Consider the following 25,827-nt stretch of genomic DNA (forward strand, 5'->3'; position numbering starts at 1 on the left):
AGAACCTCCAGGGTAGCATTCTCAAAAGTGGTCCCCATTCCACGTGCAGGACCCCAGGTGCAGACTGAGCTCCGGAGTCTCAATGCGTGGATGAGACGATGGTGCAGGGAAGAGGGTTTTACATCTGTTAGGAATTGGGCATCATTTTGGGGAAGGGGGGCCTTTTCCGAAGGGATGGGCTCCATCTTAACCAGAGTGGAACCAGGCTGCTGGCACTAACCTTTAAGAAGGAGATAGCGCAGCTTGTAAACTAGATGAGGGGGGAAACCAACAGTCACTCAGAAGCGCATGGTTCAGAATGATTCATTTTTGAAAGATACTAACAGGACATAGAAGTTAGGGCATCCCACTATATAGGTTGCAATAAATGCCAAATTGGATCAGGTGTCTGTAAGTAAAGAGCAGAAAGATTGTCAACTGATGACTAAGTTGTTAAAAGAAACAAAAAACATGTCTCTGTACAAATGCTGGAAGTGTTGTGGCCCCGGTCGCTCAGTTAGCGACCAGACCCTTACCTCTCGCGTCGGGTCGCGGCTGCGGCCGTGGCCGAGTCCCGGGGCCTCGCTCAGGGGATCCGTGCTGGCAGGCGTGGCTGTCCGGGCCTACTAGGCCCTCGGCGCGGCAGCGTCTCCACGAGGGAGACGCCTCCGACCTCCGAAACGTGGCTCCTCCCCTCTGGGGCTTGCGTGTGTGCAGGGAAGCCCAATTTAAAGGGCTTTTCCTGCCAGACTGTGGGCCGCCCCCGAAATGAGGTCAGACGCCGGCTTGTACTTAAGCCGGCGCCTGCTCTCTGCTCTTTGCCTTACAACAGGGTTCCCTTGCTGCAGTGCCTGGAGCGCAGTTCCTGCTTGGATCTTCTGTTCCTGCTTGGATCTTCTGTTCCTGCTTGGATCTTCGGTTCTCCTTCCTGGTTCGTGACTTCTACTGGTCTTCGCTCTCGTGCCCGTCTCCTGTCCTGACCTTGGACCGTCTCTCTCACCGACTCCAGATTTCCTAAGTCCCAGTGGTCTGGGACCTCACGAGCAACTCTCGGGGGGTCCACAGGCTTCCAGGGCGTAGTCTTGTTTCTTCTCACCGACTCCAGATCTCCTAAGTCCCAGCGGTCTCGGACCTCACGAGCTCCTCTCGGGGGGTCCGCAGGCTTCCAGGGTGAAGCCTTCATTCCTGTGTGGCCAGTCTCCACCTCCCGGCCTTTCGTCCCACTCCACCGGGCCGGCCCAAGGGTCCACCACCTGCTGTGACCGCAACAGGAAATCTAAAAAATAAGATGGGAGAATTAGAGTGTATAGCAGTGGATGAAGAGGAAGATATAATTGGCATCTCAGAGACCTGGTGGAAGAAGGATAACCAATGGGACACTATGATACCAAGGTTTAAAATTATATCGAATGATAGGATGGATTAAATTGGTGGAGGGGTCGCACTATATGTTAGAGAGCGCATTGAGTCAAACAGGATAAAAATTCTGCAGGAAACAAATGTATTGTTGATTCTTTATGGATAGAAATTCCAGGTGAAAAAGGGAATAAAATAGTAGTGGGGGTGTAATACCATCCACCTGGCCAGAATGAATTAACAGGCAATGAAATGCTAAAAAAAATTAGGGAAGCTAACAAAATCAGCAGCACAGTAATAATGGGAGATTTCAATTACCCCAGTAGTGAGTGGGTGAATGTTACATCAGGACAAGTGAAGGTGAAGGTAAAGTTCCCTGATGGAATAAATGACTGCTTCATGGAGCAGCTGGTACCAGAACCAACAAGAGGGGAAACTATTTTAGTCCTAGTCCTTAGTGCAACACAGGATTTGGTGCGAGAGGTAACGGTGTTGGGGCCACTTGGCAATATTGATCATAATAATATCAAATACAACTTAATATCTGGAGGGAGGCCATTAAAGAAGTCTACTGTGACAGCATTTAACTCTTAAAAAGATGACTATGATAAAATGGTTATTTATTTATTTAAGCATATTTATATACCGAGTTACGTTGGGAACATCACCTCGGTTTACAGGGAACTTAATGCAGCAAAAAGCTTTACAATGAACAAGTAACAAAATGAGGCAGCAGGAAGATCAGGTAAAGAAGGTACTATACATAGGTGAGAGAGCGGCAATGGCCAGAAGGAGGATGCAATTTTACAAGTAACTTAATGCAACAAAAGGTTTTGCGAGCAACAAGCAGCTTTACAATGAACCAGTAACAAAATAAGGCAACCGGATAAAATTAAGTGGAAAAGGTAGTATATGTACATGAGCTAGGGTCCATGACCAGAAGGGGGATATATACAATAGGAAACATGTTTGAGAATTCACTGAGACCTGAGGGGTTAGGAAAAAACTGAAAGGAACAACTGCAAAAATTGAGAGTTTAGATCAGGCATGGAATTTCTTTACAAATACCATCTGGAAAGCCCAGACCAGATGTATTCCACGCATTAGAAAAGGTGGAAGGAGGACAGCAGAGGAGAAAGCCCCTTGATCTACCTGCTTGAAACCCTGAACTGCTCTGGAGCTGCTTCCTTCATCTTTGCCTCGCCGTGGTTCTCCCTGGTCACCCCAGGCATCTGATGTCATCTACCCAGGACGCCAGGAGGGACCTTTAAGTTCCTGATTTCAGCAGCACAGGTGCCGCCGGCGCGTGGCTATGCAAAGTTGCTTGTCTGCTGCTTTGCTGCCGTTTCTCGGCAGAATGTTTTTCAAGCAAGCCCTCTCTTGACATTTCTTCACTTTGCTCTTCCTTCTAGTCTAGTCTCCTCTTTGTCCAACTGACCATTCAGGGATTTATGCAGCCACTTGGCTCCAGCACCCCTTCAGCGCTGGTTCAGCTTGGCATGAGTTCTCCTGCCGCTTCTCATGGGACTTCTATCTCCCTCAGTCCTGCTCTCCGTTCACCACCTAGACTAGAGTCTGTGCCTTCATCAGGTTCTCAGGTGAATCCGGCCGATGTTCCGAAAGAATCTCCTGTGGCGGGGGAACATGTTTTGCCGGTCTCTCAGGGTTCAGTCGGGACACCCAATGATTTTCTGGGGTCCCCTATTTCTGGAAATTTGATATCAGCCAACTTTCCAGGAGAACTGCACAGATAACCATGGAGACACTTTGGGCTGCTATTAAGGGTTTGGAACAATCGTTAGGGTCTAAATTTGATAACATGTCTGCTGTTGGCCAAATTCAGAATCAGGTTTTGGGGCAAGATCAAGTTATAAAGGGGAACTCCCAGCGTGTTTGTCTTTTGGAGAAAGTGTGAGGCACTGGGTAAAAGTGATGTGGCTTTCATTAAAGGTCAGGAATTTTGCCAGCGAAGATTAGAAGCTTTAGAGAATAATTCTAGGAAATTACATTTCAGAATATTAAAATTTCCTAAGTCTCCCACTATTTCCTCTATTGAATTGCTTAGGAAGTTTATATTGAGGTTCTTAAAATTCCTCAGTCTTCCATTCCACCTATCACTAAAGCCTTTCATTTACCCTCTAGTCTAGACAGGAAGCTTTATCATCTAGCATCCCTCCTTCTCAATCCAATCCTATAGGTAATTTGCAGCTATGCTCCAGGATTCTCAGATTGAAATTTCAGGTTTTGCTACCTTGCTTGTTGCATCTGCTCTAGAGCCTGATAAAATTTGGACTATGAAATTGGTTTTTTTCGTGTTTCTGACAAAAGTTTTTTGGTCCAACAGCTAGCTATATTTCCTGATGTTGCCAAGGCAACTCAACTGAGACGGAAAGCTTTTATGTTAAAAAAACAAAGTGTAATTAATATAGGTGTGACATTTCTTCTTCAGTTTCCCTGTAAATTAAACTTGGTACACTTAGGTATTTTTTATTTGATTCAAATCAGTTAGAAGGATTTTTGCAGAACAGAGAAAGACCCTTGACCGTTCCCTCCTTAGTTTAGCATCTGCATTGGTATCCATGATATTGTTGGAATATAAAAAGTTATAAGTGAGCTTGTTTCCTTTATATTTCTCTTAGTATCTCAGATTCTGTTTTGCTTTCCTTTTTTTATTTGTCTTTATCTGAAACGTTTTTATTGTTTACATGAACAATTCAACAGAACAGAGGATGCTGTGTTTTGATACATCCTCGGGCAAATTACATGAATTGAAAATATAAAGTATTCATACAGAACCCCATCTCCTACTCCCCTTCCCTTCCATCCCCTCCCCCCCCAATCCACCCTATATCAGTACAAAAAGCCACACTTTGTCAACTAAACAAGGAACAACAGAGTTAAAGGTTCCACTATAGGTAACCAGAGGTCTAGGAAAGAAGACCCCCGCTGGACCCCGCTGGACTTTTGGCAAGTCTTGTGGGGGTCAGGAGGCCCCCCCCAAGCTGGCCAAAAGTCCCTGGGGGTCCAGCGGGGGTCCGGGCGCGATCTCCTACGCTCCTGACGTCGGGGGACAAAAAAACAAAATGGCGCCGGCCTGTCATATGACAGGTCAAAGGTAGCGCCGGCGCCATTTTGTTTCTACAAATCACGGAGGTCCGAGGTCCGAGAGTAAAAGATCACACCGGGACCCTTCCTCTGGACCCCAGGTAATTTAAGGCATTTTGGGGGGGTTCGGGAGGGTGGGGGATTTATTTTAAAGGGTCGGGGTGGGTTTTAGGGTTGTTTTAGTGTGCCGGTTTTCCCGCCCTCCCCCTTCCCCCGATTTACGATTTTTTGACGATAAATCGGGGGATTTGTTATTGTATCGCGGCTCTAACGATTTTTGACGATTTAAAATATATCGGACGATATTTTAAATCGTCAAAAAACGATTCACATCCCTAATAGTCACCATGCAGGAAAAGGATGTAGGTGTCATCGTTGATAATGCGTTGAAATCTTCTGCTCAATGTGCAGCAGCAGCCAAGAAAGCAAATAGAATATTAGGGATTATTAGGAAAGGAATGGAGAATAAAACAGAGAACATCATAATGCATCCGTATCGCTCCATGGTGCAACCTCCATGGTTCTGGTCACCACTTCCCAAAAAAGATATAGCAGAATTAGAAAATGTACAGACAAGGTCGACCAAAATAAAAACGGGATGGAATGATTCCCCTGTAAGGAAAGGCTAAAGAGGTTAGCACTCTTCAGCTAGGAGTAGAGATGACTGAGGGGAGACATGATAGAAGTCTATAAAATAATGAGTGGAATGGAATAAGTAAACGTTAATCAGTTGTTAGTCTTTCAAAGAGTACACAGACTAGGGACACACAATGAAGTTACTAACTAATATATTTAAAACTAATAAGAGAATGTTTTTTACTCAACCCATAATTAAGCTCTGGAATTCATTGCTAGAAGATGTGGTGAAAGCTATGGGCCAGATTTTTAAACTTATGTGCGGGTGTAGATTTGTTCGCACAACCCGGCGCGAACAAATCTACGCCCAATTTTATAACATGCGTGTGCAGCCGCGTACATGTTATAAAATCCGGGGTCGGCACACGCAAGAGGGTGCACACTTGTGCACCTTGCGCACGCTGAGCCCAAGGGGAGCTCCGTTTGCTTTCCCCATTCCTTCCAAGGCCGCTCCGAAATCGGAGTGGCCTTGGAGGGAACTTTTTTTGTGATCCCCTCAGCCCTAACTAAATCCCTCCCTTACCTTTTGTTTCCGAAGTTACGCCTGCCCGAGGCAGGCATAACTTACGCGCACCAGCTCGCCATCCCCGGCGCAGGCCGCTGTGCCGGAGGACTCGGGACCGCCCCCCAGACCACCCCCGAACCTCCGCCATGCCCCCAAACCCACCCCTTTCCCGCCCCTTTTTCGAAGCCCTGGGACATGCTGCGCGCACATGTTATAAAATCCAGGGTCGTCGCGTGCGAGGGGGTGCACAATTGTGCAACTTGCGCGCGCCAAGCCGCGCAGCCTGCCTCCATTCCCTCCGAGGCCGTGCCGAAATCGGAGCGGCCTCGGAGGGAACTTTCCTTCTGCCCCCCCTCGCACCTTCCCCTCCCTTCCCCTACTTAACCCGCCCCCCAGCCCTACCTAGAACCCCCCTCTTACCTTTGTTGAAGAAGTTACGCGCCGGCCAACTGCTGGCCCGTGATCCCGGGCACAGCAGCAAATGGCCGCTGTGCCTTGAGGCTCAGGCCCCGCCCCTGGACCGCCCACGCCCCGCCCCCTTTTGCAAGATAGGCTCGGCGCGCACAGGGGCAGCTTTTCAGGGGGGTTACGCGCGTAAGCCTTTGAAAATCTGCCCCACTGGCTTTCCAGAGACAATCTGAAGTCACTTTAGGAGGGTTTACCAGCGTGGCCACCATTGGAGGGGTAAAGAAAACACTCAGCTCAGCTCCCAGCTTCAGTCCAGAACCGTTAATCTCTTTCACTCTCCCATCACCAGCCTCCTCTGTAAATCCTGTGGTTGAGCTGCCCCGAGTCTCTACCACTGAGCGCTTTGGTAGTTGTCAGCATCTGGGGAGCACTCACTCTCAGGCCTCCTCGGATTGCACCGCTGGCATCATCCAGAAGGGCCCCAGAGCCCTCCGTCATCAAACAAGATGCTGGGGCTGCAGATGTGCTTAATTGCTCAGGAGACAATGAGGTCTCCTGCGCAGGAGATTGTGGAAGCAACGTTGTTCCCGCTGCCTGCTCCGAGAGCAGGTCACGATACTGTGTACACTGCATGTCAAAAGCAGCCAGAGGAGCAGCCATAGTGGGAGTTGATTGGACTGATGGGTAAATGTGAGCCTTCCCCTTGGGTTTTGCCATTGTAGAACAAAAGAAAAGCTCAGAAAATAAGAGGTAAGCTCTTGGTCATGGCCCAGCTCTTCAGATGTCCTCAATCTTGATCTTCCCCCCTTGCACAGTGGGGTTTAGAAAGAGATTTGGAGATGGTTCTAGAGGAAAAGTCCAGAACACACTATTAGCTAGGTAGACTAAGGAAAGCTATTGCTATCCCTGGGAGAGAGGAAATAGATCTCCTTTATGAGATCTGCCGGGTATTTGTGGCCTGGATTAGCCACTGTCAGAAAGCAGGATGCTGGGCTTGATGGATCCACATGGCGCATCTTATATTCCGATGCTCTTAGGAATTTTCTGTTTGTTAGGTATTTTTTTCATTGACTTTCTCAAACAAAATTCAAAGAAAAACATTAATTTTGGGGGGTTGGGTGGAGGTTCTTTTCCTTTTATTAAAAAAAAGAAATGAAACATGGTGTTCTGTCAGGATTTTTGCATATCCCTAACAGGAAGTTGCTATGACCTGTGACCCATAGAGCCATCAGTAACTTTATAACAGTTTCAACCATTTTTCCAGGCCCTAATGTCAAGCTCACTGGTCTGTTCTTTCCTTGAACCCTTTTTAAAAGCTGGTGTTATGCTGGACACCCTCCAGTCTTCAGGTACTGCTCTTGAGTTTAATCACAGTTTACAAATGACAAATATAGTAGGTCTGCAATTTTATTTTTTCAGTTCTTTCAGCACTCTGGGATGTGTACCATCTGGTCAGTGTGATTTGCTACTTTTTAGTTTGTCAATTTGCTCTTTTATATCTTCCAGGTTCACTGGCATGTGTATCTCCCTTATATCCTCCTCGGTAAAGACTAAAGCAAAAAAAAAAAAAATAAAATAATCATTTAATCTCTCTGCTGTGCCCATTCTGGCCTGCCTGCAGTTCTGGGGGGCTCCCGTCTCACCTTTGCTATTAGCTGAACTCCAGGTCCTGGGAACACAGTCATCTGCCAGGCCTGGAGCAGGTTTCACTCCACTTTTTTCCCTGAGGACACAGAACAAAGAGAAGCCCCTCCCTCTCTTCCTGTCGCCCAGTGCTATTGGCTGCAGACAGGAGGGGAGGGGCAGAACAGGGATGACTAGGGAAAAGCCTCTGCTCCTTGCTCCAGCCCCTCCCTCTCTTCCTGTCGCCCAGTGCTATTGGCTGCAGACAGGAGGAGCGGGGCAGAACAGGGATGACTAGGGAAAAGCCTCTGCTCCTTGCTCCAGCCCCTCCCTCTCTTCCTGTCGCCCAGTGCTATTGGCTGCAGACAGGAGGGGCGGGGCAGAACAGGGATGACTAGGGAAAAGCCTCTGCTCCTTGCTCCAGCCCCTCCCTCTCTTCCTGTCGCCCAGTGCTATTGGCTGCAGACAGGAGGGGCGGGGCAGAACAGGGATGACTAGGGAAAAGCCTCTGCTCCTTGCTCCAGCCCCTCCCTCTCTTCCTGTCGCCCAGTGCTATTGGCTGCAGACAGGAGGGGAGGGGCAGAACAGGGATGACTAGGGAAAAGCCTCTGCTCCTTGCTCCAGCCCCTCCCTCTTGTTTCCGTGATGAGAAGGAGGGTCAGGCCCAGACAGTCCAATCCCCTCTTGCGCAGAGACTGGCAGGAACAAACCACCGACGCTAGCACCCAAGCTGTCGCACACCCAGACAAAAGGGCAGGAGGAAGTGGTACAGAGGATGCCCAGCTGTCAGAGCTCCCTCTTCTTTTATCCAGTCAGCATCCAGCGCTCACCTTGAGGAGTGGCCCTGGTTACGCTACAGAAAGGGCAGCAAATCCCGCGGATTGCATTAACTTCTCTTCCCACGTTACCGTGGCTTATTGAATTGCCATTATTTCTGTACAGTAATCAAGAATCATCATCGTGGGTTAGTGAATAGGCCCCTTAGTGTGTTTTTTTTAAGTAGATTGATAGCGGCACAGATGACAGAATAAAAGAAAGCTGAGCTCCTGCGTAACGCACACAGGTGATAACGGGTTTTCATCTCTCAGTGCCCCGCCAACAATGTCATTAGCTATGTGGCAACGTCTTCCATCTCGTGGCGATGCAAGAGTTAATGTCATTATCAAGCACAATTTTATAACTGCATAGGGAGGTTTGAGGTAGTGAAAAATATATTTTGAGAGAAGCAAATAGTTTCTTAATATTGTCTCTCTAACTTCGATTTTAATTATATCCAACTTTAATATTAGCTATTAAACCTATTTTGGTCAGATGAGGCTATTGGTATAGATGCAGCCAAATATTTTTTATAGCATAAACTGTTGTTGTTTCTCTTAATATTTCTAATTTCAGATCTGCAGCCTTCCAGTATCTAATCTCAAAAGCAGGGAGGGTAACTGTCAAAGAACTTTGCACCGCCCCCGAGACCTGCACGGAGATCTATTACAATATTTTATAACCTGCATGAACCAGGTGTGCAGAGATTATAAAATACGCGCCTGTCTACCCCCTACCATATGCGCATAAGCTTAGTTCTGTGCAAATACCTGCAATGAATTGAAAGCACACACTCTCTCTACCTAATTTATCAACATGCAATGGTGTATTTTACAAATATAACTTGCTCATACAAAACCCTGGAAATTGGTATATTTTAAAGCACGCGTGCACCGTTGCAATCACCAGTTTCCCGATGCCTCCACCAGCTCACCCAGTTTATCTCCAGTTCATTGAGACTGTCCTAGGACTTCACTCTGAGCCCCCCCAGTTCATGCAGACCTTCCACCCCACATCGGCAGACAATAGGCAATTAAGGGTCTGATATCAATTGCGCTCGTTAATTAGCAAGTGTAAAAAAATTGTGTGAATAAGATCCCTCGAGTATTCATGCAATTCTCTTATAAAATTAAAACTCACCTGCGGTCCTCTTGGCCCTAGACTGCCCTTTTTTTTATGCAGGTAAATGTGTGCGCGAAACCAAAAATACCCATGAGTCTTGGATGTTTATAAAATAGCACGGACACAAGTATATATGCTTCTTTTATGCACGTAATGCCATTGAAAATGACCTCTTAAGTAGACACCCAAGAAGATCACAGCCCTCCTGAGGTTATTTTTTTTTGGACAACATAGAAAAATAATATTTTCTTCAGATATGAGAAATGATCAGAGAATCCCTGTTTTTTATATTTGCTCACCAGAAATTAGTTTACCAGTGCAATCTAGAATGTATTATAGAGTCTTGATGTTCAAATTATTCATTCAAATAATACTGGGCTGATCAGTGTAGCACTATATCGAGTTTTAAGATCTCAAAATAAAGGCCTTCTGGTTGTTCCAACATTACGGAGTGCACCATTGACACAAGCAGGAGACCGAGTGTCTTCCATAGCAGGACCTAAACTATGGAACGTTATGAGATACAAAGAGATTTAAATGTGAGTTAAAGACTTGGCTGTTTGAAAATGCATATAACCTTGGGCCTCATTTTCCAATATCGCATTGATAACACATTAGGGGGTGTTACCAATGCAAATGAGGCTTCTAAGTGCCGGGGGGGGGGGGGGGGGGGGGGGGGGAGGAGAGAGGAGAGAGAGGAGAGGAGAGAGAGAGAGAGAGAGAGAGAGAGAGAGAGAGAGAGACTTACTATAGTGCCTATGTCCTACATAGGTATTTCAATCCCTATGGGAGGGCTACCTACTAACTCGGGGTGGGGATTAGGTATGAGCGTCGGGGGTTGGGGGCCACTTTCGCATTCCACATGAGACCTACGGACAGAACAGTGGTCTCTAGTGCAGATTTGCTGGCCGTCGGAGTGAGGACGCTCACTCCAAGAAGTGGTTTGGCCAATGTTCTCTCTACCTAGCTTGATGGACACTCTACCTGGGCAACAACATGCTAGGTGGAGAGAATGTTGGCCAAATCTCCGCTTGGAGTGAGCGTCCTCACTCCGACGGCCAGCAAATCTGCACTAGAGACCACTGTTCTGTCCGTAGGTCTCATGTGGAATGCGAAAGTGGCCCCCAACCCCCGACGCTCATACCTAATCCCCACCCCGAGTTAGTAGGTAGCCCTCCCATAGGGATTGAAATACCTATGTAGGGCATAGGCCCCCGGAGCCTGTCTGGAGGTATCGTGGATGGCGATACTCCTTTCCTGGCCCGTAGCGCAGTCCATAACGCGAGGTTGGAGTTGTAGTTATTAGCAGCGCTAGCAGCCACGCTAACACTGCGGCTGTTTCGCCGCACACGATACACAGGTTCCCGCTTTACATATGCTCCGCCCCCTGAATACCAAATGACTAATTTGCATTCGCAAATCGCGTTAACAGCTGTTAACGTGATTTGCGAATTTATCGCACGCGGTAAAGTGCTTGGAAAATGAGGCCCCTTGTCTAAGAGAGAGATTTATCAATTTTATTTTTATTTTAACATTAGGTTATTTGTGAACCGTTGTGTTCTTGATATGGAATAAGGGTATATAAAATAACGTAAATAAATAAATAAAGTTTACGGGGTTTTTGCACCAATCGAAGCTTAACATTTATTTATTTATTTAGTTGTTACTTTCTCTTTATTCTGTGTTTGCTATTTCTCTTTATTTTCTTGTCTTGGTCCTCAGGGTTTTCCTAATATTGCTTGTGTAAATATATATATGTGTGTGTGTATAGTATATATACACACACATAGACATGTGCGTATGTACATATATAATTTACCATTATGATTTAAATGAATTCCTACCTCACCAAGACACCATGACTGTGCTTTACCTTCAGTGAACACATTCAGAAAAAAATATTCATTTTAAAACTAAAATGCGAAGACCATTTCGAGTCTTCTCAGAATCTGTAAATTTGCCACCGTTCAAGTGCGGACTCAACTCCCATTCCTTCTTGTGGCTTTCACTTTGAAGCTTCTTTTATTTAACCTTCAAGAAAGACACAAATTTGGCTGCATGACTTTTTTTTTTTCCACTTCCAAAAATGAAAATGGAATTGTACTGATCACATTTAAGGTAAAGAATTTGGGGCTTTTTTTTGAGTATATGAAATCAATATGCCTTTAATTATCTGATGGAAGAGTCGCGAGCGGAGGCCCATCTGCGAGCAGAAATGCAGATCTCGCACTTCTAAAGCAATGCTCCTCTCAAACTGCTTCGTGCTTGTTGATTTTGGCATTGTTTGCATCCAAATTTCCTCAGCCCTGGAAATGCAAATGAGGGCAGCGCGTGCAGGATGGAGCTGAGTTTCCGATGGGGGAGGGTTAGCGCTCGGGCAAATGCAAACAACCCGGGAAGCTTTGCTCCGAGAGTGGGCAGGGAAAGCGGAAGCTGCCGTCCTCAAACCACATCTTTTACCCTTCCGGGGGCTTTAAGCCCCTCCCTGAATTCAGCCTCCTGGGGCTTTAAAATATGTTGGATCCCATTTTAAAGCCAAACTCTGTGCAATGAGACGTGCTGCGAAGCCAGAAGGCAGCAATGGCAGACACAATGCTCCAGCCTGCTAAGCCAAAAAACTGCGCTTCCAGGACTCTATCTGCTTCATAAAAAAAGAGAGGCAGAGACAAACAATTGATTATTTTCAGCTTGTCATACATCTCATTTATAGCGGGCCAGACCTTGCCCATTCACAATTACCACTAGTTAATCTTATCAGGGACAAATTCAATTACATTTATCAAGGTTATTCCACATCCTGCAGTTGTTGCCTGGGACAATCAGGTGCGTCTCTGTCAAGAACACTGGAATGGTGGTGCCTTATTCTGCTAATTAAATCTCTGTATATGATGTTGCTCATATACACTTGTAGTACAGAACATTGGAATGGTGGTGTCCTTATTCTGCTAATTAAATCCCTGTATACGATGTTGCTCATATACACTTGTAGTACAGAACATTGGAATGGTGGTGTCCTTATTCTGCTAATTAAATCCCTGAATACGATGTTGCTCATATACACTTGTGGTACAGAACATTGGAATGGTGGTGTCCTTATTCTGCTAATTAAATCCCTGTATACGATGTTGCTCATATACACTTGTGGTACAGAACATGTGAATGGTGGTGTCCTTATTCTGCTAATTAAATCCCTGTATATGATGTTGCTCATATACACTTGTGGTACAGAACATGTGAATGGTGGTGCCTTATTCTGCTAATTAAATCTCTGTATATGATGTTGCTCATATACACTTGTAGTACAGAACATGTGAATGGTGGTGTCCTTATTCTGCTAATTAAATCCCTGTATATGATGTTGCTCATATACACTTGTGGTACAGAACATTGGAATGGTGGTGTCCTTATTCTGCTAATTAAATCCCTGTATATGATGTTGCTCATATACACTTGTGGTACAGAACATGTGAATGGTGGTGTCCTTATTCTGCTAATTAAATCTCTGTATATGATGTTGCTCATATACACTTGAGGTACAGAACATGTGAATGGTGGTGTCCTTATTCTGCTAATTAAATCTCTGTATATGATGTTGCTCATATACACTTGTGGTTCAGAACATTGGAATGGTGGTGTCCTTATTCTGCTAATTAAATCTCTGTATATGATGTTGCTCATATACACTTGTAGTACAGAACATGTGAATGGTGTGTCCTTATTCTGCTAATTAAATCCCTGTATATGATGTTGCTCATATACACTTGTGGTACAGAACATGTGAATGGTGGTGTCCTTATTCTGCTAATTAAATCTCTGTATATGATTTATTTATTTAGCAGTTTTTTATACCGACCTTCATAGTAGATAACCATATCGGATCGGTTTACATTTTAACAAAGGGTAAAACTGAGGTAACAATTCTGGTAAATAATAGATAACAAAGGAAAAGGAATAAGTCAAAGTTACAATCAACAAGGTATGGATGTTGTGGTCCAGAATCAACAAGGTATGGATGTTGTGGTACAGAATCAAAGTTACAATCAACAAGGTATGGATGTTGTGGTACAGAACATGTGAATGGTGGTGTCCTTATTCTGCTAATAATATCCCTGTATATGATGTTGCTCATATACACTTGTAGTACAGAACATGTGAATGGTGGTGTCCTTATTCTGCTAATTAAATCCCTGTATATGATGTTGCTCATATACACTTGTAGTACAGAACATGTGAATGGTGGTGTCCTTATTCTGCTAATTAAATCTCTGTATACGATGTTGCTCATATACACTTGTAGTACAGAACATGTGAATGGTGGTGTCCTTATTCTGCTAATTAAATCCCTGAATACGATGTTGCTCATATACACTTGTGGTACAGAACATTGGAATGGTGGTGTCCTTATTCTGCTAATTAAATCCCTGTATATGATGTTGCTCATATACACTTGTGGTACAGAACATGTGAATGGTGGTGTCCTGTCCTTATTCTGCTAATTAAATCCCTGTATACGATGTTGCTCATATACACTTGTGGTACAGGACATGTGAATGGTGGTGTCCTTATTCTGCTAATTAAATCCCTGTATACGATGTTGCTCATATACACTTGTGGTACAGAACATGTGAATGGTGGTGTCCTTATTCTGCTAATTAAATCGCTGTAAATGATGTTGCTCATATACACTTGTAGTACAGAACATTGGAATGGTGGTGTCCTTATTCTGCTAATTAAATCGCTGTATATGATGGTGCTCATATACACTTGTAGTAGAGAACATTGGAATGGTGATGTCATTTTTCTGCTAATTAAATCTCTGGTATATGATGTTGCTCATAGGCACTTGTAGTACAGAACATTGGAATGGTGGTGTCCTTATTCTGCTAATTAAATCGCTGTATATGATGTTGCTCATATACACTTGTAGTACAGAACATTGGAATGGTGGTGTCCTTATTCTGCTAATTAAATCCCTGTATACGATGTTGCTCATATACACTTGTGGTACAGAACATGTGAATGGTGGTGTCCTTATTCTGTTAATTAAATCGCTGTATATGATGTTGCTCATATACACTTGTAGTACAGAACATTGGAATGGTGGTGTCCTTATTCTGCTAATTAAATCCCTGTATACGATGTTGCTGATATACACTTGTGGTACAGAACATGTGAATGGTGGTGTCCTTATTCTGTTAATTAAATCGCTGTATATGATGTTGCTCATATACACTTGTAGTACAGAACATTGGAATGGTGGTGTCCTTATTCTGCTAATTAAATCCCTGTATACGATGTTGCTCATATACACTTGTGGTACAGAACATGTGAATGGTGGTGTCCTTATTCTGTTAATTAAATCGCTGTATATGATGTTGCTCATATACACTTGTAGTAGAGAACATTGGAATGGTGATGTCATTTTTCTGCTAATTAAATCCCTGTATACGATGTTGCTCATATACACTTGTGGTACAGAACATGTGAATGGTGGTGTCCTTATTCTGTTAATTAAATCGCTGTATATGATGTTGCTCATATACACTTGTAGTAGAGAACATTGGAATGGTGATGTCATTTTTCTGCTAATTAAATCTCTGGTATATGATGTTGCTCATAGGCATCTGGTATTACAGTAGCCTTTGAGGCCATTTCTAGGCAGATTCTAGAAGTTTAGGAGGAAAAGGCTCCTAACTGTTAATAGACTTCAATTCTCAGCCTGCATTGACATTTTAGTTTCAAATTTGATAACAGATTTAGCAGCCGGGCTGGAAGCCAGCCACCTGATTAAGGCAATTTAAATGCTTGCAAAGTGGTGAGATTAAAATCAAATAAGTGTCGATTTTCCCCCCCTGCATCACTTATCTTTCCTCGGATTCGTTGCTTAACTACCAGATGGCAAAGGACTCTGGGTAATTTTCCTCTGTGCCAATTTCCCCAGGACGGTTTTTAGGGTGAAGCAGAGTAATTACTGCATTATCAGTCCAGAATGGGCTGTTTAATATGTTTAGGAGAGATTGGAGGGAGCCTGCCTGAAGCTGCGCTGCTGCCGGCTCTCCAGCGTGGGGGGGGGGGGGGATCCACAGAGCTTAGGTGAGAGGGAGTCCTGGGTGCTAATGGGGCCTCCTTCCGCCTGCGACGGGCTGCGATAATATTTATCAGAGGGGCTGCCAGGACCCTTGGCCTGACTCTGAAAAGAGGAAAGGCGAGGAGCAGAAGAAGAAGCGGGGCACAGCATGCGTTGCTGATCCTCTACCTCCTGGATCAATTATTTCGTAGTCTTTAGGAATTTGATCAAGGATGTAATGGTTTCAGTGCTGGTTTAGGAACGGTGACTACATAATTAAAACTATCAATTTGTGTTTACTTACAGGGGGATCGCAGCCCTGCTGAGCGTTATTGCTGTGTAACTGAAATAAAAGCCATTTTAATTTCTAAACGCCTTGGCATATATTGCAAGTCTGGAATATTAAAACCACACATGCAACTATCTCTGGGGCACAGTAGTGTATTTCTCTTGTTTGTAGTGTACGGCTGCTTTTGAGAGCGAGGCAAAGCGACTTGCAGACGGTGACTGGGGCTGAGGACCCTCCCACGTTTAGCCCGCGTCTCTCTCAGGCCCGCGTTACATAACTCCACAGCACTCGGAAGCCCCCCCCCACCCCCAGCACAAATTCATTCTTTATTTCTAAGTCAAACGCTCCGTCGTTGTAAGTGAGATACCACAAGCATGCAGAATAATACAGTCCAGTGCAAAAGGCAACTGCCAGACGACCCGAAATTAGTTTCTTTACCCCACATCAGGGCCGAAAGAGCAAGGTTTTCAAACGTTTTACTCGGGGGCTCATTCCGCAACCCATCCAGGAGAGAGCGCACAACTGAGGCCCAGCAACTGAACAACATCTCCGCTGGCCTTACCCGCAGAAAAGCAGGCAACATCCAGCAGATTTCTTCTCTGAGATCGGAATGCCCTAGGACATTTATGGATTTTTAACACTGCACTGAACCGGACTGGAGAATCATCACTCCTAGCCCTGTGGATGAGAGGTAATATTCTGAATTTGAATTAGTTCAAAAGGAATCATAGGAGAGACTCTATTTTCCTCTGAATCCATAATCATCGTTGCACATTCATCTAATCAGGGAAAGAACGGCTTAGAAGTAACTCAACTGGGATGGGAGAGAAACTCAAGAAGAACGCGGCCTTACACACAGGGCTTCTGTGATTGTGTAATAAGAACCGTATGGTTGGTTCTCTCTCGTTTTATAATCAGAGAGCATAAAAGACTGCTTGAAAGAGCATCACCGCACATCCGTAGGAGGAAGGGAAGATTGTACTTCGTGTGAGGTTACAACACTAGTCCATGCAGGAAGATCTGAAGGGGAAATGGGGACACAACCATTCAAATAGCTGGGAGGCTTCAATAAAGTCCAAGAAGGCGATGAGAAGCTCCAGGACAGGAGCAACGGGAGGGTGGGGGAAGCCGGAAATAACCGCTAGCAGAGGGGGTACAACAGCAGAATGCAAGCGTGCTTGGGCGTGAAGAGAGGAAGGGAGCCGAGTGAAGACCAAGTCCGATTTGTGGTGAGTGCTGCCACATTACGCAGCGGCAACTGGGTGTACTGGGTAAACCAACGGGTTCTTAGCTGCCAAAAGCACTATTCTTATGTACCCTAAAGGCAACAAACCCCCCTCCCCCCCCCCACACACACACAAACTAAGTATGATGTCTTCCATCTGTCCAATATACACAAATCTCGTTTTAAAGTGATAAATAGGCTGAGACAGCCACCTGTCCCAGGCCACAGCACGGCAGAGTCAAGAAGCTCATTTCTGACGGAGCCGGTTGGGGTCAGGTGCACCGTGGAGGCGGTGAGGGATGATGGCTGCAAGGCCTGCGCTGACCCCTGCTGGCCAAAGGAATAGTGCGGAGAGAAGTCATCCGAGGAGGCTCTCCTCCAGGCCTCCCGGCTGACAAGGACACTTGTAGTGCGGCTTGAAAAAGAAGGAAAAATGCGGGCATTAAACGGAGAATCGCAGCTATGTCAATGTAAATTTTAAGTTTCAGCCAAGAACTGTGTGCTTTCTCCATAGAAGTGCAAAGATAATCTGAAAAACAATAATTATTTCCCTCCAGGGGCTTCTTGATCCCCTCCAGGTTTAGCTGTGTAGTTTTTCCTTTGAGCTCTACTTTTTGTCAAGATCTGAGGGTTGTTTTTATTACTATCATTATTACTATTTAATGAAAAATTGATCTATGATTTTGCTGAGCAGATGGTGGGTGACAAGGAAAGTTTAAATGTTATACTGATAAAAAGCACCTTGAAGGTGTTTGCAAGCCGGGAGTCGGCAGATCCCATCAGAGCCTCTGATCTGAAGCTGAACGCATTAATGAAGCTGGCCCTGGCCATCTTTTCTTAGGTGGATACGTTTCATCCGCGGAGAGAGGTAGCGCTAGTCGGATTGGCTCTTATGCTTCCTTCCCTTGCCTTCTTTAAAATGGTGTAGATGTAGAGCTGGTGTTAAATTTGAGGGTTTGGGAGTTAAACAATTTCTCTTATCAAAAAGTGGCTTTCCTGGTCTCAGTTACAGTGGTCTGCTGGACGCTGGCCCTAGCCTTGCAGCCACCCTGTGATATTTGTATGTGCATCACTGAGGTGTCAGGAACCCCAGGCGTAAACGTGACAGCGTTAATGGATTTGGAGTTTGCATGTTCCCTTGAATAAAGCAACGTGGCTGCCACGTTAGACCACAATGCATAAGAAGGCAGTTTGGCCTTCTCTGCCATCATACTCTAATAATTTATAAGAATTACTAATTCCCCTTAGTGTCTTCAGGATTGTTTTGCTGGTGGGTCAAATATTTCTGGTCAAACGCTTCCCTCTGATGCACAGAACATGAAGTACTCTTTGATGGCAAGACAATTCTCTGATTTCACTAATAAGTGCCTGCCGTAGCACCCGTTTCTAATTGAACAATTAGAGGATATTGAAATGTCAGTTGATTATGCAAGTCATTTCATAAATGTCAAAAATCTCTTTAAATGAATTATGAAGCCCCCAAATACTCCAGCAATCAGCCGGCAATAACACAATATTTCTGTTTCTCCTGTTGCTCGCCAAACTCTCCTGGTTTTGGGGGAGACAGCGCCTTCTTAACGATCATTATTCACACGCAGAATTTAGCAGCTTCCTGCAGCAGGCTCTGATTAATAAAGATCTTCAGGAGCTTGTCAAGAGGTTCACAACATACTAAATACCTGGCAAAAAATTCAAGTCATTTTGAAAAGACACCAGCGTATGAAAGAACCTTACCTTCCAGTGTAACTTTAATGCAAAGTTATATTCCTGGCTGAGAAGGCAAAGTTTTATCCTCATCGACAAGTTCATCATTTTGCATTCTGTGAGGGATATCTCTTATGTTTAAATACTTCTGAATTTCATACTATCGGGGGTTTGCTTTGTCTTTCTCTGGGCTCTGAACTCCAGGAAGACATCGTCTGTAAACTTTGCACCTTCAGAGTGGCAAAAAAAAAAAAAAAAGGCTGCATTCACAATAACCATGGCTTGTCATCTGGTAATAAAAATGATTTTTCAATGGTATTTCAATTATCATAAGAAAAAATGGAAAAAATAGCAAGAAACTGGGACTTCCTGCTAGGACTCTTGCGGGGAATATGAACAGACAATCAGGTCAGGCACGGGTCTAGGAATTTACTTCAAGTTACACTGGGTAACAGATCAGCTCTCATCTCACTAGAATACGACTAATGTAGTTCTGTCCTTAGGTCACTCCTGTGAGGAAATTGGGTTGCGGTTTCTGGTAGTAACGGAGCTCTCGGAGAGGGGAGGAATGCCAGTCATGGCCAAGTAGCACTCATCTATTGAATTTAAAAGAGTGACGTGAAAGTGGCTAAGCTCAGGCATGGAACCCCTGTACTGAGGAGGTTTCCTGGCCTCTGCCTTTAGCAGTCCTGAATCTGAGTAAAAACAATGAGCAATTATCCAGTCAGTAGTGGCTTGGATGGACTGTACACAACTCTAACTAGCCTGTCTGGTGTAACAATCTCTTCTGCTGAACATCACGTAAAGAGAAGCATTTGGGAACAACATCTGCCAAGTAATCAACCTCCCCAGAAGGATTAAGAACATAAGAACATAAGAACATGCCATGCTGGGTCAGACCAAGGGTCCATCAAGTCCAGCATCCTGTTTCCAACAGAGGCCAAACCAGGCCATAAGAACCTGGCAAGTACCCAACTTCTGAAATGAAGTGGAACCAACAATTACTGCTCCAACCCAAGGCTCAATGAAGTCCTATGGATGGGTAGACAAGGCAAGTAGGGTTGCAGGCAAGACAGTTCATGTCCAGAGTCAGAATTCAGGACCAAGGTTTGGTGCCAAAAAACCGAAGAGGCCTTCAAGTTACTGGGAATCCTTCTTTGCATCATCCCCTTTCACTGGTCTTCCAACCTATCTGGTTCCTGAAGGGTGCAGTTTGGGAGACTTATCCTTGAGGAAGGAGAAAGCATGCAGCCAAGTTATTAACTGCAATAATAACAGAAAGTCCAAGCAGACGTGCAGGTGTTCATGTACCAGCGATGCTGGCAGGCTACATAGGGGACCTAAGAAGCTGGATATTCAAGCAACAGCCACCCTAGCCATTAGCAGCTGTTTGGATTATTACAAATGCTTATGGTTAGACCTGGGAATGGAGGGATGTGAACTAAGTTTTTTTTGGTTTGTTTTTTTTTAAATAATATTTTATTGGATGACCAAATCAGGAACCAGTGTTACAGTAATAAACAGTATGAAAATTACATCCACATTTTTCCAATTATTGTTATCAATAGTTTATCCCAATCCCTCCCTCCCCTCACAGCAGAACAGCACAAACAAGAAAAAAGAAGCAAACGCATGAAATGAACCATAGATAAATCGTCTTATACAGAATACGCAGAATGATCATATTAGTGTGGATAGTAGTAGGGCTAACTTAGTTTGTGTTATAGCCAAAGGTCAGCTAATATCAAAGCGAAGCACTTTGCCTAAAGAGATAGTCGACAGAAGAATTAACTTCCTATACATTTTTGCCACTCTAGGAAAGGGTTCCAGATTTTATGGTATGTGGAGATGGTGTCAGGTTTAAGTGCATGTGCCATATGGCAGCAGAAAGATAAGCGATTAATAGTTGTCTGAACTGTCGGGGGTTCAGTTTGTTTCCAGAGTATAAGACTTGTAAGCAAAAACATTGTTGGGGCTGGTTGAGTCCCGCACTTGGTCTACCCAGTAACATCCTCAAAGCTTCTAACTTTATCTCTGCTTTGAATACCTGTGACAGCCAAGCGGTAATTTGTTTCCAAAAAGGAATTATTTTATACAATTCCACCATATATGCATATAGGAGCCTAGTCCTCCACAATTACGCCAACATTTATTACAGTGGCACATTCTCATTGGGACGAAGTACCATCTATACAGAAGTTTAGAACAATTTTCCTGAATTTGTGCAGAAATGGAACTTTTTCGAGCACTCAAATAAATCAAATCCCAATCTTCTTCACTTAGGGGCAGATTTTAAAACCTACACGCGCGGCCTACATTTGTGCTTGCTCCCCGGTGCGCACAAATGTAGGCCCGATTTTATAAGCCCTCGGGGAGACCAGCTGGCTTTCCCCGTTCCCCTCCGAGGCCGCTGTGAAATCGGAGCAGCCTCGGAGGGAACTTTCCTTCCCCCCCCCCACCTCCTCCTCCCTTCCCCTACCTATCCCGCCCCCCAGCCCTAAAGAACCCCCCCGTACCTTTGTTGTAGAAGTTATGCCTGCCAGAGGCACACTCTCATTGCAGTATTCAGTGTGATGGGCCAACGCTTCAATTGCCCCCATGTATTGCGGGGTTGCCAAGGCATAGCGGGCAATGGTTGTTCTCCTACCATAGCTTGATCAATATCCATCCACTGCTTTGAGGTCAAACTCCTATGAAAATCAAGAATTGACCGTAACTGGGCAGCCGCGTAGTACCAATGAAGATTTGGGACCCCCCAGGCTTCCTTTCTCTTTAGATAGATACATAATTTGTCTGGAGACCCTGGGAGCTCTGCGCCTCCAGATAAAATCCAAAACCTTTTTTTGCCAAACCTGCAATACTGAGGCCGACAAATAAATGGGAATGGTAATAAACAGATATAAAAATTTTGGAAGGACATTCATTTTGATGATTGCTATTCGTCCTAACCAGGAGAAATTACGTCTATCACATTTGTCCAGGTCCCCTTCTACTTTTTTGATCAATGGGTCATAGTTTAGTGAAAATAGATCTCCAATATCGGCACCAATATGAATCCCAAGATATTTCAAGGATTTAATGACCTACCTAAAGGGAAAGCGTTCTTTTAAGGAGTTACTGGTATGGCTATCAAGATTAACATTTAAAATCTCCGACTTTTCGAAATTTACCTTAAATCCAGATACAGTACTAAAGTTTTGCAGTTCAGTAGTGACACCTTGTAGTGAGATTTCAGGATCTGTAAGAGTGAACAGTATATTATCCGTAAAAAGATAGTTTAAATTGCAGATCTCCTATCTTGACTCCTAAAACATTAATGGAATTACGAATTCTGTAATTAAAAGGCTCTAAAAATAAAGCAAATAAGAGGGGTGATAGCGGATAACCCTGTCTGGTGCTTCTTTCTATGACAAAATGCTCGCCATAACCACCATCAACTTTGACTTGGGCTTGTGGTGAATTATATCGTTTCTGTAACCAATTTAGAAAAAATGGTCCAAACTGTATCATATTCATTGTTTGAAACAAAAAAGGCCAGTGCACCATATCGAAAGCTTTCTCTGCATCCACAGAGAGCAAAATGGTTGGTGCTTTTGTTTTCTTAGACCCACCATAGCAGGTCTATGATCTTACGAACATTGTCCGCCGCAGAGCAATTGGGGACAAAGCCTGCTTGGTCAAGGTGAATTAGGGTGGGTAGGGTGGTGTTTAAGTGCCCTGCTAAAACCCGAGCCAGTATTTTTAAATCAAAGTTTATTAAAGATATGGGTCTACAGGACCCACAAAGAGCGGGATCACGCCCTGGTTTCGCAATCACTGTGATCCCAGCTATGTTGGAACCAGTACTTGCCAGGTTCTTATGGCCTGGATTGGCCACTGTTGGAAACAGGATGCTGGGCTTGATGGACCCTTTTATATACCGACTTTCTTGATACAAATCAAATCAACTCGGTTTACATCGAACAAGTAGGAACTATAACCAACCAAAAAAATAGAGACAGTTTGAAGGAGTATAAAGTTACATTATAACCATTTTGCCCAATAGACTATATGACCGACCCAGCCACTATATATTCATAAGTTCTCATGCTCCAGTTTTTCTGTCCTTTATTTCCTGGCTACTCTAGCCCCCAAGTTCTTGCTCCCTGTTATTTGTATCTGCGCCTCGGCCTTCCTGTTATATGGTTTTGTTCAGGTAACCCCTAAGTTCGATGTAAACCGGCCTGATATGAAGCTTGTCATGAAGTTCGGTATAGAAAAAAATGTTAAATAAATAAATAAATAAATAAATAAATAAATAAATGTGTTAACTTGGAGTAGGAAATGAGAAGGGGTACGAAGAAAGAGTATAATATACATTGGAGTATTTGAGGGTGGCAAGGGGCAGTCTTCAAGGTAATTTGTAAACGTCCTCATAATAATAATTTATGTACATGATTTAGTGCTAGCTTATATGCATAATAGCTAGAACAGTTATAAGTCAGGCTGTTGGGCTCGGCAGAACAGCCAAGTCTTTAATTTCTTTTTAAATGTTATACTAGTGTATAATAGTTTGTAAAAAGTTGTAAAGCATTCCCTAATTGCCGCAGAGTTTGAAACACACTCATTCTGGGAGTTTTTAATTTTTACAATAACATTTTGGGCCTGTCGGGCTTTCAACTTCTGTGCTAATAGACGACCAGCTTTGTTCCCCCTTCATAATGCACTGGTTTAAGCATATTAAGTTGATGGGCTATTGTGCAATTATCAAGGGTCTGGAGTTCTGCTCTAGCTGTCCACAATTGGGACCCTATGGATTTAGTAGTAGAACGCATTTGTATCCTCAAGAGTCATTTAAGTTCAGAATTTAGCTGAACCATTCTATTCCCCCGTTCTTTCTTACATTTCGCTGCATACAATATTAATAATCCCCTCGCTACAACTTTAGGGGCAGACTTTCAGAGGATTTACGCACGTAGGGGGGTTACGCGCGCCAGGCCTATTTTCAAAAGGCCCGGCGGCACACGTAAAGCCCCGGGATGTGTGTAAGTCCCGGGGCTTGAAAAAATGGGCAGTCCAGGGGCGGGGCAGTCCGGGGCAGGGGCAGGGCCAGAGGCCTCTGCAAGACTGCTGGGCTGGCAGGCATAACTTGTGAGATAAAGGTGCGGGGGGGGGGGGTTTCGGGTTGGGGGGCGGGACAGGTGGTGGGATTCAAGGTAGAAACTTAGAAACATGATGGCAGAAAAAGACCATATGACCCATCTAGTCTGCCCATTCGCCCAATAAATGTAGCTTTATAATTTACATTAGCTCCTTAGAAATCCTCTATATTTATCTCAAGCACAGGAGAGTGGCGATTTTTACTATATCAGCCTGTTAGTCAGCTAACTTCTGAGCTATCCGGCTAACAGACCGATACAGTAAAGTTCACGGGAGAGCGAGCGAGCGCCCGCTCTCCCGGCACGCGCACAGGCCAGTGTCCTGACAGGACAGCCACGGGTTCGGAAACTGGACGCCAGCAAAATTGAGACCTCCGACTTTTCTGTGCACTTCCCCGGCGCCGGCAGAAATTAGCGCCTACCTTTGGGTAGGCGCTAATTTCTTAAAGTAAAATGTGCGGCTTGGCTGCACATTTTACTTAGTGAATCGTGCGGGAATGACTAATAGCGCCCGCAACATGCATTTGCATGTTGCGGGCGCTATTAGTCTCTGGGGGGTTGGATGAGCGTTTTCGACGCACTATTACCCCTTATTGAATAAGGGGTAAAGCTAGCGCGTCGAAAACGCGCGTCCACATGTATCGGCCTGTAAATGCTTCTGAAAATAGATCTCTTACTTTTCTTGTCCACTCCTTAGCCCAGGGTTGTCCAACCTCTTCCTACCTACAGTAAACCATCATTAACAAAAATGATGTAAGTGCTCTCCGTTTCTCTACTGCCAGGCAGTACATGGCAAAAGAGCTAGAGACGTTCTGATAGCCCAACCATCTCTTTTACAAATACTAAAACAAAGTGAGAGAGGAGGCGAAGGCCCCTATGAGCCTGTAACAGTGGACCCGCCCCTTCTCTAGATAAGTACAGGAGAATTGCTGCAGTGTGGGCAGCCGGCTTGGGTAGTTATCTTGGTGGCTGCATGTGGCTGGCAGAGCTCCAGCACTGATTCTGCTCCCAACACTTAAAGTGAATCTCATCCCGTGCCCAGTGTACTCTTTCCCCATTTCACGCAGCCTGGGGGCAAGGCAGAGGCTGGAAGGACTCAGAGACGGAGAAGGTGAGGTGGTGCTGTGTGCGCTGCCCTGCAGGTTGCCTGTTAAATACCTCGCTCTGGGGCTCCTTCTGTAGCTAGGAAGAGGCCGCCATGCACGATTACACGTGTTCCCAGAAAGGACCTCCTGTGCGTTTAAGAAGGCCGCTACTGTCTCTTGTTGCTGTGAGGTGCTGAGGGCAGAGCACAGGTGCTGGTGTGGATCTGCGCATCAGGCTGTAGTGATTTTTCCGTGACACAGCCGGTCAGGTGCGAGGGCGCACTGGTTAGAAAACAGTGCCTCAGCCGTTCTTACTCTTTGCAAGTTCTTAAAACTATTATACTGTACTTCCAACCCATTACTTTTGTGTGTGTACCTTCTCCGAGACCAGATGCAGGCCTGCATTTTATTCACACCTTGCTGTCCATCACTGCTGCATTTATTACCATGTGCCTGCGTGAAATCAGATCATATTTTTTAGAACACTATAGTGGTAAAGACAACAGAAGTAGATTAAATAGCTACGTTGCTGTTTTCACATTTGTAATTCCAATGCTCAGTCAGTTTTTTTTTCATATTAGAAATACAAACTTGTATTTGAGGCTATCTGAAGCATCCAAGGTGGGCCACAGAGATAACATCTGAAGCCTGTAATGAGAATGGGTTACATTTTTACCATTACTATCTGTCATTACAATCTGTGCCATCAGAATTGATTCATTTTGTGCCCTTTTGTGTTTTTGTTATAATCTTTGTCAGGAGAGTAAGG

The sequence above is a fragment of the Rhinatrema bivittatum genome, chromosome 4 (genome assembly GCF_901001135.1).
Source record: "Rhinatrema bivittatum chromosome 4, aRhiBiv1.1, whole genome shotgun sequence".
NCBI classification, from domain to species: Eukaryota; Metazoa; Chordata; class Amphibia; order Gymnophiona; family Rhinatrematidae; genus Rhinatrema; species Rhinatrema bivittatum.